A 16,693-nucleotide genomic window follows, 5' to 3' on the forward strand; every position below is an offset into this window, starting at 1 on the left:
ACTATAGCCCACCAGTTTGTGATAACTAAAGAAGGGTGGGTCTTTCTCCATAAAATTTTGGATCAATATAAAATGGCAGTGTCTCACTCTCGTTTTTGTGATACAGAAGGTTTCTTTAACTCTGCTCTTAGATTGAGAATCAAGCTTCGTCCAGTTCAGCATGAATTCTATTTTCCTGAAGATATAATAAGAAATGAATACTCTCTCCATGAGCAAGAAATAAAGAAAGAAAAATGGAGAGTCTATTCAAAAGTTTTGGAATTCATTAATTGTTTTGACAAAGATTTCAGTCCTCTTAGTAATGCTGCAAATAATGCAGATAAAATACATAAGCTCATGAGTACTTTCTCTGAGATAATGGAAGTAATGAATGAGAAGAAACAACATTTTATTAATTCTTTTCCAGATAAAGCCAGAGAAATTATGAGAAAATTGGGTTTCACCCCCAACATTGGAATAGGTCCATTGGTGGTATGGAAGAAAACAGGATATACTATTGTCCGACAGCAGGTGCCCGTTGTGCATAAAGAAAAATAGATAGTTGGATCCACCAGCACTGTCCTAGAAGAAAGACCCCCTGAACCTTCCCCCAAAAGAAGGAGAATAATAAGGGAGGAAGAATCCCCTGATGAAAGTGGCTCACCTTCTCAAACCCCAATAAGAATTGAGGAAGAACAGCTCACCAATGAGCAATTCGAACAAATGGGGTCACAAGGAGAAATTTTTGTTACACAAGCAGAGATTGATGAAGGGAACCCTCAGGAACCCCCTGTACCAAGTTTTGAATTAACTACAGTAGATTTCAGAGGAAGGGAATTGGACCCTGTTTTGGAACAAGCCAGTCAGCATTTTTTATCTGATAACAATTTTGTAAGATCTAGGGCTTTCCATCAGTTTGCGTGGAGAGTAAACATGCACATTTTTGAGCAAAGGTGCAATAATATGAGAGCAGAACATCCAAAAATGGATAAGACCTCCATTCAAAATCTGATAAAGGAACAAATGGTGCAAGAGTTCCAAAATATAACCCCTGATGAGGGAAGACAGATGGTAAAAAATGCTAATGTTTTATTATTGCCCAATTGGGACATTGCTGACGCATTAATTTTTAATTCTGTTTCAAATAATTTAGGACTCCAGGATCCAAATAAAGAAGAATTCTTGGGTACAGCATTCAGCAATGATCAAGCTGCCCCTGTTATGTGGTCCCTGAGAAGAGGATCCAGAATTACTTCATCACAGCCTGATGATTCAGGATTAACAGGGAGTATCATTGTAAGAAGAGTTGCTGACAGTTCAAATGTACAGGCAGCCCACATGAATGTTGATTATTCTAAATTTGCCCTAGCTACTGCGGAAAGAGAAGAGAGGGAAATGATTGATATGCATAATAAATATGAAATAGTGGTGGAAGCCTATAACCAAGAGGTAAAAAGGAGAATTGAGTTAGAAAATAGGGTATCTCAATTAGAAAAGGTACTTGGAAAGAGAAAAGTGGGAGAATCCAGTACACTAAGAATTGCATATCCCCCACAGTCATCTGTGGGATTAACCCCTATTATTGAGATACCTGACACCCCTGAAAGACCCCAATTCTATACTGCAGAGGAATTTGAAGCAGAAAAAACCAAATTACCTGAGAGGCAGATAGAATTTAGAAATCAGCAGGAAGAGAAATGGAGGCAGGGTGTGACATACTTGAGGGATAAAATACAATGGTCAAATTTTTATGATCAGTTGACAAGGATTGTAACCCTCATGGATGAGTTAAATAAAGAAAAGAATGGACTAGATTCTCTTGCACAGAAGTGGAGACAGAGAAATAATGATGTTACAATTATTTGTATATCTACAGTTCAAATGCCTTATCATCAGGTTGAAAGGATTTTTGATTTATTGAATCAATTAGATAATTTTGAAAATAAAAGAGATTCTTTACAGAGGAAATTGATACTCTGTTTTTCAAAATATCTTGCTAAAAAATTCACCCTATTTCCTTGTGCCTTAGAATCTGTTGATACAGTAAAGGAAAAGGACAAATGGAAAAAGGAAATGGATGAATTATTCGATAATAGAATAACAAACATCATCAGTGAGACTGGCCATTGGTTTTGGGCAAAGACAAATGAAGAGCTGGTAAAAATACAATTATATTATGCTGATATAAGAAAAGAATTCGATGATTTAGAAAAAAATGCCAATTCTTTAATAAAGATACAAAGAGAAACCCTAAGTTTTGATTGGCCAGATGATGATACTTTTAACAGATGGAAAGATCAATTTAGTGAACAGATGTCAGGAGACGATGACGAGGAAGATGTAAGAGTATTAGTTACTTTTGTAGTCATCAATGATGACATAGAAAATCCCCAGGTTAAAGTGAGTTTGCATGTAACAGAAGATGATACATCACTTACAGACCTTATGGGTATGTACTCTAAAGATGAGGAATGATTGTGAGAGCAGATCATAACAACCAAGAAGCATAACAGAAAGGGACCCGCCAAGAAGTGCTATTTTAATCAACCTTTCTGTTATTCTTGTTTTTGTTTTTCAAAAGAAGGACACCTGTCACCTTCTGTAGCCTGAAGCTTGTTGCATCTCACATTATTTAAGTGAGATCCCAAGGCTAAAGATGGGTCCAAATTTGGTTTTCACTAAGTATTATGCTTAGTTCTTTTTTTGGTCCAAACATTTTGGGAAAGAAATTTATAGTATACTTTTTCTGTCAAAATTTCTGAGAGATGGATGAGTGTAGAAAGAACTGTGCTTCTTCTCTGAAGGTTTTTCTGGGTCTTTTGTAAAGGATATATCATTTTCAAAGGAAATGAATACAAATTATGAACTGTCCCCATATCTGTTCTTCTCTGAATTTTGTCTCCTTTTTAATACTAAGCTACCTTGATGTTGTGTGAGTAAAAGCTTATGCAATTGATTGCAATTTAGTAAGACTGTACATCCATTTGTTATTGCTGTTAATTCAATGGATTAAATAAAGGCTTTGATGAATGTGATGAGGTTGCTTGGGTGTTAATAAGGATTTTTGGATGATAAATTCTGGTAAGAATTGCTGATGAAAATTTGTTGCAAGGCAAAAAATTAGATCTAAGAATTTACTTGACTCTGAATTCCCAATGGATTAGGCACTGATCGAAAGTATTTTAGCCCAAAAGAGAAGTATATTATAACTAGCTTTTTCAAAATATATCATAAAATCAATTTTCACTTATCTTTCCTGTAAGATTTTCAAAGTTGGCTAGCACTTGCCTACATGGATTGTTTTAGCTTCATTTAGCCATTTTTGTTGGAAACATCTGCAGAGCTATAGAATATTTCTTGGCCATATCTGTTCAAGGGATGTGTTTATCAGTTATTTACATATATGTTTGAGGATTTAGAGATGAGAATTAAAATGAAACTAATGATAATTCTCATACAATTATTCCATCTTTGAACCATCCCCGGGTGCACCCGCCCTGGTTTTACAGAGCCAAAAGAGTAGAAAACCGTCTAAGGTTTTGTTGGAGTTGGGCCCTAGTACTTTGCATATGAAAGTGATAATGAGAACTGGCTATTCTTTAGGTTTTGTATGTACTGATATCTAGGTACTAAGCCTTTTGTCGCCTAGTAGTTTTAGCACTGTTAACATCAAAATAAAACACCAACAGAACTGAGGAGAAAATAAGGAAAGCATCTTATCAAGTAACAACTAGAATGATAAATGGAAATGGTTTTAAGTGATAGATTATCTAATCTAGTTATAAGTGATTAAGGCTTATCAATGAATTTATCTCTAATCAACAAGGAGGGAAAATCAAGTCAATTTTTTAGATTAATTAATGAAAGATTGTGTTGAGCAATCATTTTGCACAATGCAAATGACAACTGCTCCTACAAATTTCTCTCATGAAAAGATAATAAAATTGGCCAACTCGAAGGTTCCAAATGGTTATTTTTCAACCTACTAGATAGGTCAATTGAAGATAAATGTGAATGTTCTCAAGGAGGACTTTGCTGGTACATTAATCTGCACAATTCTTGAAAGAATACAATCCATGAGAGAATATGCTTTTTGTATTTTATGATTTATTGATGAATGCAAATTCTAACAATAAAATTATATAAATTTCTACTTTAACCTAGTATTTAAAAAGAAAATAATAGATTTAGGGTAACAAGATATTGAAAGAAATTTTTAAAAATGAAATTTGTAATGGACATAAGTCAAAGTAACAATACTTCTCTAAATTAAACCTTCACAAGGATCAAGTATGAAACTAATGAAATTAGGAGTAGTTCTTCCTTGACTTCACTAATACAATTGTCAAAGGGAATGAATGAAAACCATAAGATGTTTCATAATTCATCAAATCATGTAGCCACAAAAAGTATGCACACATGAGACAAATTGCTATGTAGGAACTTGGAGGTGATCCATTCTCTAATTCATCATAATAGATGAAATTTTTTAACATATGAAAAACACCAGAACTAATAGATCACACAAGAATTAACATAAAATAAAACCATTGGCACCATTTCTATTCATTAACATGAAATTAATAAAATAAATACACATTCCAACAAGAAATACTACACACAGAATGAGAGTACCAATAGCATACTTTATTACATCAAAATACCTGTCTTGAGTAAACATTACATATTTTTATTTATAGAAAAAACTCTCCTTATTTTATGTTAGGAGTGAGAGTTATTTTAATGCAAAAACTATGCTAAAACTAATAAAACAATTCTAACTATGTACAAATTGACACTCTAGATGGTGTTAAGTAGGCAATCAATTAATGGGTGCATGAGCCTTTACATGACTTAAAACAATAAAAGAAGAAGAATATAAGAAAAGAGAATCCTTTAGTTGATTTTGAAATCATTAGAGCTTCAAAATTTGCAAGCTCCACCTTCCTTGGGTGTCTGTAGGAGTTAAATGCCCAACAAAATGCATTATTATTGTATAGAAGGCTCAAAAATAGGATTGACAGTTAACTATGAATGCATTTCTTCTACATCAAAATTATTTCTTCTACATCAAAATATCCTAATATAATCCTATCATGATTTTATTTTTAGATGACACCTTATCAATCCAATCATCTATTTTATCTAATTCTTCCACACTATATACATCCATCAACATTTGATACCTTTGACCTTTGATGGTCTTCAATGCTTCTAGATTGTTGGTCCAGGTATGCACTTCATCCATTAGCCAAAAATCATGGTTTATTATCATGACCATTTTTTTCATATTATTCCAAATGCTTTTTAGAAGGTTCAAATTACCTTTAATAATTTGTATTCCTCTATCTTAAAGACTATGATGCCACATTTTGCATGCATCCAAAAATGAGTCACTGTCTTTTGCAATATTTCCTCTCTCTTTCTTCTCAAGAGAAGTCCCTAGAGAAATATCTAGATGGTCGAGGTCAATCAACCCCACTATATTATTAACATATCCTCTTAGTAGTTCATTCTTCTTTCTTGAAACCATAATTTTTGACTCACCTTGATCCAAGTGTATAAATATTTGCTTCAGGCTTTTGGTGATCAGATTCTTTGCCACATCAACTATGGGCCTTCCCAACACTATCTCCTTCATCTGATAATATTTTGGAGAAATATCTTCAGTATTCATATGGGGAGAAGGGGTGGTAATGTGTTCTATTAGATCTTTGTTTTGATTCTTCATGAAAAGGGCTAGTATCTTAGCATCACCTTTAATAGGTTTAGGTACTTTGATTGCCTTTATCAACTCCGTTGCACCCTCTACTTTTGTGTACTCCATAAATCTCCTTTGGCAAGTTAAAAAATCCTTTTAAAATGACACTCAAGTAGTTCCCATGGGAGACATGTATTCGTTTGATGATGATGGTCCTGAAATTGGCCCTTTCTCCTTATTACTCTATTCTAGAGTGGTCTCTTGTCTTGCGGGCACTACTATTTAAGCCACTATTTCTTCCCATGATGAGATCTTATCTCTTCTCTGGGATGAATATGTTCTCTTTGTTCAACACTCTATCCTTCTACTAATACTTCATCTTTATGCAATTGGACATACTCATCTCCCTCCATGGTCTAGCTCTTCGACTTTGTCACTGGGTTAGGTATTGTTGTTGGTTCTAGTTCTACCCAAGGAGTATGCATAGATGGTGGGTTTAATGATGGTGGAGGAGGTATACCTAGTGACCCTTTGGGTAAGGGAGGTAACTAAGTCTAATCCTTTCCTAGTGATTTAGTTTTTGGGGGCATCCCTTATCATTTCCTCTACCATTTGTGTCCCTACTGGCATGAAATCAAAGTTTGACATGTCAAAGATATCCATGTCCTCCAAACTCTTTAGTCCATCCTTCCTTTTCTTGAATAGAGGCTTCTACTTGAATCAACTATTTTGGAATGGAAGGTGGTGTTTGCATTAAGCTAATATTCCTCCTTTCCTTGTCCACAGCTCTCCCCATCAAGATTCTTGTACTAAGTGGGATATATTCAATTTCCTCCCCTTCTTCCTCATCTTGAACCTTAGGAATGGTCTCTAGAACCTAAGAAGACAGAGTACTTTCCTTCTTCAACTTCCTACTTTTCTCTCCCACCACCATTGTCTTAGTATGATATCTCTCTAATGTTGAGGAGGTGGCTTATGTTTGGGCTATTAAGGATTCCTCTTCTTGGGCCTCTACTTTGTTAAGCTAAGCCTATTCTAGTTGGGCTTGTTTTGGTTGAGTCTATTCTAACTGAGCCTCTTCCTATCAAGCTCTTTCTTGAGTAGTCTTCTTTCTCTTCTTTCTATTTTCCCTCTCATCTTGGAAGTACTCCACTTCTCTCTCAAGTTGGTGCACTATCTCATGCCTTATTATTAACTTTTCTAAATATGTAGGAACCATGACGTTTATTCCTTTACCTTTCTTGGATTGGGCAATTTCTTGCATAGTTGGAGCATCGGGAACTACATCCAAGAGAAAAGGTTTCATGATCCATTCCTTGGTTAATTGTATAACATGTGAGGCCCTATGATGGATATCATCATTCTCCTCTTGACTAATCTCTAGGTAAAAGTACAAAGTTTTGTCACCTTTCAAGCTAACTTATCAAAACAACTAAATTTGAGTATTTCTATCTAAAAATCAATTTTTTCCAAACATATGATCTAGATAAATTCATTCTATCTATGTTAAATATGGTCTAACACCATTCCAATTGGAAATGTCTATTAATTGCATGTTTTACACTAGTTTGTATCCAATTAGTAAAGAAATACAATTATTTTAGAAAAGTGGCATTTCAATACCTCTTACTATTTTTAATAATATTTTCATAATAACATATAAACACCATTTCATAGAGCTCAGATTCAAGAATATTCTCATATAGAGTTTATAGTTTTTAAATTAGATATAGTATATTATAATTAAAAATTTCTGCTAGCATGTATTTTAACAGTCAAAAAGATGTAATTTTTGAGAAAGAAAAAACTATTAAATCATATAAAAAAATTAAAAATTATATGGCATTCTAGATGAGAGAGTCCTCTTTTGAAATGTATAATTTTTCTCTTGGTTAGAATAGATTTGTGTTGAAAAATGTGGTAGGGGATGAAAACTATTGATTTTAGGTGAGTTGAAGTTTGAATCATTATAAAAGAGAAAATATAGGTCTAAAGCTAATTTTAATTTTTGACTGTTCTAGATACATATGTTATCGATAACATAGTCTAAGATCAAAGGGAAATGAGTTTATTTCCATCTACTTTTGTGGTGGGAACTAGACCCCTAATTTTTAGTGTTTTTCAGCAACTAAAAAATTATCTATAAAAGATTAAGAAAATATATCAATTCTTATTCCAAATAATTATTAAAAATTATAATATTAAACTTCATCTAGTTCCACATATTTCATTACTTTGTTTTAAAATTCACAATAATAATATCAAGTTTATGTCATTGAAGGTGAACAATTATACTTTTGTTAGCCTTTTCCTTTACAAAAGGGTGACACGGGTTTGTACTTTTACCCCTCTGCATTCATAATGGATCACTCATGGATCTTATCCTTATTGATAATGGGTCTAGCACATAAATAGTATCTTTATCCCACACATTTAGTTATATATCCTAATTAAATTCTCTTTCTACTAGCTATAGACTTATCCTACAATAGTCCCTAATCTAAATATTGTAGTCATCTACATAGTTCATCCAATGATCTTCAATTTCCACATTTGGTATGCACTCTTTCCCTACAAGATGTTTTACCATCTCAATATTGTCAGAGTAGGGATGAGGTGCCAAATAATCCTCCAAGGGGTATGGATCCCATTTAGAATAAAAAAATGGTTATGCCTTATTTTTGCTTAACCTCGAAGGCCTTGATGGTAGTTGATTAGATCCATGTATTCTTGTCTTGTTTCCATACTCTATCATAAGATGAGGCTAGTTGCCTTACTATATCGAATAGTATTAGTCTATTTAAAGGATAATGAGGAAACTTCTTTGGGTACACCTAGATATAGGTGAAGGTGTTGAATTGTATGAAGTAAGAACCTACTTGTGCTATTTGGGCATTGCTTCTATTGACATTATTTTTAGCATAGTATCCTTTGATAAATTGAAAGATGGAATAAATGAATCCATCATTCACCAATCTATATTTGGGGTTCTTAAAAGGAATCTACTTCTTCATGAGCTAAGGGTGGACTATGTGTGGCCAAGGGTTCACATCTTGCATGCTCCCTCTCTTAACCAAACTTGGATAATTAGTTGGCATTGTAGCTAAGAGGTACATGAAATAGGAGGTCATGTAGAATCACAAATCATTCTTCACCGACATGAGATCTTTATCTAGGTTTTCACTGATAATTGGAGCCTAATCAATTGAGATTCTTCTTGTCCTAATGGTTTCTATGAATTCACCATCTAAGTCTCTAGGTGACTTGATGTTGGGAGGTTCATGGCTCTACTCAAAAGGACTATAGAGTATCAAATATCGTCAATCATGTATCCTCAAGTCATGTCAAACTTTACATCCCTTTGATTCAATGGTGGCCTAGTGATGATGTATTTCCCTTCTACTAGCTCCCTTACGTCTAGCTCATTCTCCCTATACCACTGGTCTGCTATGTCATAAGTGATCTATAAGTATTGATCTACCCTTAGTAGATGGTGTTGTTTAGTGTGGAGCCTGATCAGTCCCCAACTGGGAGATTATTAGATTGTGGTGACTGATTAGGAAAGTACTGTACATACTTCATAAATAGTGGGGTTCGGGGCATCGATTGTAGGGCCCATTTGCCGTTGCACCAAAAGCCATGACTATTAGTGAACATGGAACACCACATAATTAACCACCTGTGGGCAGGGGAGTGCATTGCATCACCCAAAAATCTCCCCCTTGACACACATACCAAGTGCTTACGTGGGTCAGGAAGGCATTGGGGAGATTTGAACCCATGACCAAGCCAAAACCAAGCTCTGATACCAAGTGTTAGGATAAACCACGGACAAAAATAAAAAACTACATGAAAATATAACCAATAACAGAAAATAATAGAACACACAGAAATGAACAAAAGGCACCAAGATTTAACGTGGTTCACCCAATCCCTGGGCTATGTCCACCAAATAGAAAGTTTGATCTTATTACAATCTAGTGATTACAACCTGATTACAATCCGTAATCCCTTACAGCTCAATACCGTCGTAAGAACCAATTTTGCATCACAACATAATGAAAAATACCCAACCCTAAGCCCTTTTATGCAAGTATTAAACCACTTTAGGGTTATAACATGTCAGCCATATGTTGGCCATAATATGTTAGCTACCATGTCAGCCACGGCCCAAAAAAAATTTCAGGGCGATGCCCCGAACCCCACTATTTATGAAGTATGTACAGTACTTTCCACAATCTAATAATCTCCCACTTAGGGACTAATCAGGATCCACACTAAACAACAATCTCCCACTTGGAGACTGATCCTGTAGCAATACAACTACCAAATGAGGCTCCCACTAGATCAAACCACCCTGGACTCTACTGTTCTTTTATTCATGTTTAGTCTAAAAGACCAACCAAAGTTGAAGAGGAGTTTAGCTTCTCCCTTGTTACAACCTTTGTCAACATATCTGCTAGATTTTCATTGGTATGTACCTTCTCTAGCTTTAACCATCCATCCTCCAAAATTGACCGAATGAAATGGTACTGCAACTGTATGTGTTTGGTCTTAGAATGCAGAGCTGAATTCTTAGCAAGATGAATGGCACTCTAACTATCTGTAAACAAATAATTATCCTTCTAAGGATGTTCCAATTCTTCCAAGAAGAACTGAAGCCATATCATCTCCTTGGTTGCCTCTGTAGCAGCAACATACTCTGCCTTTGTAGTGGATAAAGCATTAATCTTCTGTAACCTAGAAACCCAGCTCACAGCTGCCCCACCAACAGTAAAGACATAACCTGTAGTACTCCACCTGGTATCAATATCCCCTGCCAAATCTGAGTCAACGTAGCCCTGTAAATCAGTAGTAGAGCCCCCAAAGTGTAAACACTTATTGGATGTCCCTCTCAAATATCTAAGAATGCACTTGACAACATTTCAATGCTCAAATCCTGGATGACTCATATACATGCTAATGACTCCCACTACATGTGCAATATCTGGCCTAGTGCATACCATAGCATACATCAAACTGCCTATAGCTTAAGCATAGGGTACCTTGGACATATTATCCTCCTCTTCCTGTGTCTTGGGACACATCTCCTTAGTCAATTTCAAATGACCAAGTAAAGGTGTGCTGACAGATTTAGCATTCTCCATACAGAAACGTTGCAACACCTTCTCAACATAATCAGCCTGAGATAGTGTCAAGGTTCTGTTCTTCCTATCTCTGCAAATCTTCATACCAAGGATTTGTTTTGCTGCCCCCAAATCCTTCATAGAAAATGCATGTGCTAACTGGAATTTTAGCCCCTTAATATGATCCATGTTAGACCCAGCTATAAGCATATCATCAACATATAGACATAGAATAATGTAGCTATCATCATCCAACCTCTTAAAATAAACACAATAATCTGAATGACACCTTTGACCTCAAAACCCTATGGCTAAGCCATATATATTTCTTCATCCAAATCACCATGAAGAAAAGCTATTTTAACATCCATCTACTCTAAATGCAAATCTTCAGTAGCCATAAGACTTAAAACAGTACAAATAGAAGTCATTTTAACAATAGGAGAAAATATCTCATCAAAATCAATTCCCTTTTTGTATGAAAATCCTTTTACAACTAACCTAGCCTTAAATCTTTTCTTACCTCATTCCTCTTCTTTCAACCTTTGAACCCACTTATTCTGTAAAGCCTTTTTACCCACAGGCAACTTGCACAAATCCCATGTCTTATTTTTCAGCAAAGAGTCCATTTCATCTTTCATTGCAGACTCCCACTGAATCTTAGTACCCACCTACACAGCTTCATCATAACTTTTAGGTTCACCAGCATCAGTAAGTAAAATAGAATACAAAGAGGGAGAAAACCTTTGTGGAGGTCTAATTTGCCTTGTTGATCATCTAACATTTACTGGTGTGTGTGGTATTTTTTGTTGCACTTGTTTCACATCATGAGGAATGGCTGGAACATCAGCTTTTGGAGTATCATCCAGCACTACATAATCATCTTCTTTCTTCTCATGTTGCTACAATAGATCTTTGTACAACACTTTCTCATTGAATATGACATCCTGACTTCTAACAATTTTAAGATTTTCAAAATCCCAAAGCCTATAACCAAATTCATTAATGCCATATCCAACAAAGACACATTTCTTTGATTTAGCTTCTAGCTTGGTTCTATTTTTAGAGTCTATATGAGCAAAAGCTTCACAACCAAAGGTCTTGAGAAAAGAATAACTCACCTTCTTACCAGTCCATGCTTCCTCTAGAATACCATAGCCCAAAGGAGTAGAGGGGCCTCTATTAATCAAATATACTGTAGTATTGACAGCCTCCACCCACATGTGTAAGGGCAACCCAGCATGCAATCTCATGCTCCTTGCGCGCTCCATTATAGTCCTGTTCATGCGTTCAGCCACTCCATTTTCTTGTGGAGTCCTTGGAATAGTTTTTTGTCTATGAATACCATTAGTGGAGCAATAATATTCAAATTCATGACTGCAATACTCACCACCATTATCAGATCTGAGACATTTTAATTTCTTACCAGTCTCATTTTCAACCAAGCATTTCCATTTATTAAAATTTTGAAATACATCATATTTCTGTTTAAGGAAATAAACCCATACTTTTCTAGTTGCATCATTAATAAATGTAACATAATAATGAGAGCCACCAAGGGAAGATACCTGAGCCGATCCCCATACATCTGTATGCACAAGCTCTAATTTCTCATTTTTGTTTTCCTTCCCTATCTTTACAAAACTCACTCTCTTTTGTTTTCCATACACACAACTTTCACAAAAATCCATATTCACACATTTTAGACCTGGTAAAACGTTCTTTGAATGAAGTACTTTCATACCTTTCTCACTCATGTGCCCAAGTCTATTGTGCCATAGCACTGTATCAGAATCTACAGCAGCTATTTGTTCTCCCTGCTCAACTGTAGCAATTGTTCCTAAACATTCATTTTTCTCTAAAACAATCAAAGTAGAAGGAACAATATGACCTATACAAAGATATAAGGTGCCTACTTTCACACCTTTTGCTACTACAAGGGAACCTTTTGAAACCTTCCAATTTTTATCATTAAAAGTAACTACACAACCCTCATCACTGAGTTGCCCTACTGAAATTAAATTCCTACTTAGTTTTGGAACATATCTTACCTCATGTAGTAGCCAATGATTCCCATTCTACAACTTAATCTTAATTTTTCCCTTTCCAACAATCTGACAGAGTTCATTATCCCCCAAATAAACAAGCCCAAAATCCCCTTGGACATAATCAATGAAATAACCTCTATGAAGAGTAGCATGAAATGAAGCACCAGAATCTAAAACCCATGAATCATCAACACTCTCTAAAGATAGAAGCAAAGCATCCTCTTCAGATTTGTTACTTACCACATTTGCCTCCTTGTCTCCATCTAATTTATCTCCTTCATTTTTCTTTCGATTCCAACAATCTTTCTTTTTGTGCCCTAGTTTCCCACAGTACCAGCAATCATTTGGTCCTCTTGATTGAGACCTCTTCCCCTTTGACTTTCCTCTTGATTTCCCATGATTTCTAGAGTTACTTCCTCTTTCAGTCATTCTGCCCCTACTTTGTGCATTTAAAGCACTTCCTGATGTAGATCCACTTGAGGATTTTCTACGAGTTTCCTCACTTAAAATAACACCGATCACATCATCATATTTTAGGGTACTAGATCCAAGAATAGAATTACTCACAGCCATTACCAAGCCATTCCAACTTTCAGGTAAAGAACACAAAATCAAGAGAGCCCTAATTTCTTCATCAAAATTGATACCCACAAAAGATAATTGACTAGTAATAGTATTAAACTCATTTAAATGATCTGCAATAGATCCACCTTCTGCCATTTTCATATTAAATAAACACTTCATGAGAAATACCTTGTTTGAAGTGGAGGGCTTTTCATACAGTGTTGCTAGCAAGTACTAGAAGTAAATTGAACAATGAAGCTATGATATTCAATAGATATGTAATTGTATTGGAAATGTAAAAAAGTATGTTGATATGAAAGCTTGAACATAATGTTAGCAAATGTAAATAAAAATTGCCATGATTGTATGCTTGGAATCCACCTTGAGAGGTAAATGAATAAATCTAGAAGATGAACAAAGGATCTTGAAGGAAGATCACACCACCATGATGGTTACATCTAGGGTTTAAATGATGAATCTTGAATGATTGAATGCTTGAATCCTTGACCTTCAATAGAGAACTTGAATGGACATAATGGCTTGGATACTTCCTTGAAAATTCTTGATGGAGTTCTTTCTTGATTGTGAAAATAATGGATCATCCAATATCTTCTCATTAGAGAAAATGAGAGGAGGAAGCTTCCTTATAAAGAGATCTAGGGCACAAACTTCTAGAGAAGGCCAAAATTGGAGAATGAAATCCCAATTAACCTTAACCCTTAGAAATGGACCTATATTAAATACATTTTAAGAGTCTACCATTCCAAAACCTGAAACAACCAACCCATAAGTAGGAAAATGAAACTTTTTGAAGCTCGATATCCCAAAACCTCTGGAAATAAAAAATTGGACCTGGGGTTAGGGATGAGGTTGACCCTACCCTAGGTCAAGGTCAAGGTAATCCTTGACCTAGGTTAGGGTTGAGGTCAACCTTGAACCTTCAGGTCTTCCTTGATTAAGAAAGTCAAAGTCCTCAGTTCCATAGAGAAAGAGAAGCAAAACCGGGGGGAGGGAGCTAGATCCATGCAAATACTTATTCAAGGTACTTGACATGACCCTAGACCACTTACTCAGAGGGCTAAATTCTCTTAACATGGAAGTGCTTCCATTTTAAGATGATACATTAAGCCCCCACTTTAGCAAGAGTATGGATTCAATGCAAACTCTTGGTAAAGGAGAAAAAAGAAGAGACCGAAGTGGATTCTGAATGAGATAAAATAAAACTTAGGTAAGGAAACAAGCCCCCAAGCTAAGGATTCAAACTCAACATACACGCACAAGGCTGCAAAAAATAAAAAGGAAAACCAAAACAACACAAAAGAAGGGTTAGTACTAAACAAGCCCAAATCAACTAGCACAAGAAACTTTGCTTAAGAAATATTTCTCATACTAATACCATATTTGGAAAGGTATTTTAAAAGCATAAATGATTACATAAAAAAGACAAGAGAAACACTATAAATAAGATAGATTCATGATCCAATCCTACTAGCATGAAAAAGAAAAAGAAAAGTGATTACCTCACCTAGTAAGATTCTCACCTTACTATGAATCACCAAGAGAGAGGGAGAGCCAAGTAGGTGGCCAAACTCGATAGTTCACCCATAAATTGTGCTTGCAATTTTAATACATCTTTTGACAACTTCTGGAATACCCATAGATCCACCTTCTTGTATAATTATGAATATAAAATGTGTGTCACCTTAGGGTTTAGCGACTTATGTGCATTACCTTCAAAAGATTTAACATATTGAAAATTTAAAAATGCTAGGATTTAGCAACTTATGTGCATTATCTTCCAAGATTTAGCATGTTAAAATTTTAAAAATGCATGTCTCTTGAGGATTTAGCAACTTATGTGTGTTACCTCCAAATATTTAGCATGTTAAAATACAATAAAAACTATAGTACAAGGGAGTACCTATATATGCCTCCTCCTTATTGTGGCTATCTACTAGACATGATAAAGAAGAGGAAGAGGATACCTACTTCATAATGTAAGGAGATATCTTATTTAACAAAAATGTATACAATATTCTTAGCAAGGGATATGGACCTCTACATCTGAGAGTATAGATAATTATGAAAATGATATCTCTCATGGAAAAAGGATCATCAAAGAAAGAGATCTTATCAACAAGACCCCCACCATAGATGAGCACTTTTAGATAAAATATCATCCTTCAAAGATAAACCAAGGAGGAAAAAATATTCAATCATCAAGCCCCACATAAAGAATAGGAAGAGGAATCTATGGAATGAGGAAAATAACTCTAACACCAAAGCAAGTGTAAGAGTTTATAGAAAACATAATTTGCAACATAGAGAAGAGGTTATGAGCTAGAAAAAAAAATTCTTGTATAAAAAGGTTATCCATAGTCATTGTTGGATACAATTGATTAATTGTGTATTGTCTTTGATGTTACACAAATGTCATATTATTATTAGTTAGTACATGTCAAGCTCACTTGGGCAGTGGAAACAATTTTCTATGTCTACCGAGCATTCTTGTGTTTTCTTAGTTTAGAAAGCAGTGCCTATCGAGCTAACTCATGCACCAAAGGAAAGTATATGGAAGATGAGTTTTAACTGAGCTTACTCAATTAAGGAAATAATGTTGGATAGAACCAGTGTCTATTAAGCTCACTTAGATACCAAAGGATCTGTGCAAGTATGCAGTGTTCACTGAGTTCACTTGGTTAACACAAGAGAATCATTTCTAAGTTAGTGCCTACCAAGTAGGGTTAGCTAACAAAAGATTTTCTTATTTTGGCATATTGAGTTTAATTAATTTATCTGATTGTTCTAGCAAACTAAGGAAATGAAAATTAATTATTCTAAGTTGTACATGAGTTGACTTGACAAAATGAAAGATATAAGTATAAGGTCAAATTGATAATTTGAAAGTGTGTAAGAGTGTGAATGCATGGAAGATTTTGAAGATCTAATGATGTAGTAAGGAAGCAAATCAGAAGGATAACTAGAACATCCTTGTGGAGCTAAAAAGATGTATTCGATCATAAAGGATCAAGTACAAGCTAGAATATAGATCTATAATCAGCAATTTAGTTGCATCAGAAATCAGGTCACCTCATTGTTACTCTGTAACCATTGTAGCAGTGGTCAAAATCTCTTAATAGAGTTGGCTTAACATCTATTTGTAAATACTTTAACAAGGTGATTGTTCCATTGAATTGTCTAAAGACCTCTAACAAGGCCACTCCTAATAGGCTGATTAAATCCTTTAATATGGTCACACCTAACAATGTGTTTTG

Source organism: Cupressus sempervirens, chromosome 7 (genome assembly GCF_028749045.1).
Source record: "Cupressus sempervirens isolate cs-2001-9-10 chromosome 7, ASM2874904v1, whole genome shotgun sequence".
Taxonomy (NCBI): Eukaryota; Viridiplantae; Streptophyta; class Pinopsida; order Cupressales; family Cupressaceae; genus Cupressus; species Cupressus sempervirens.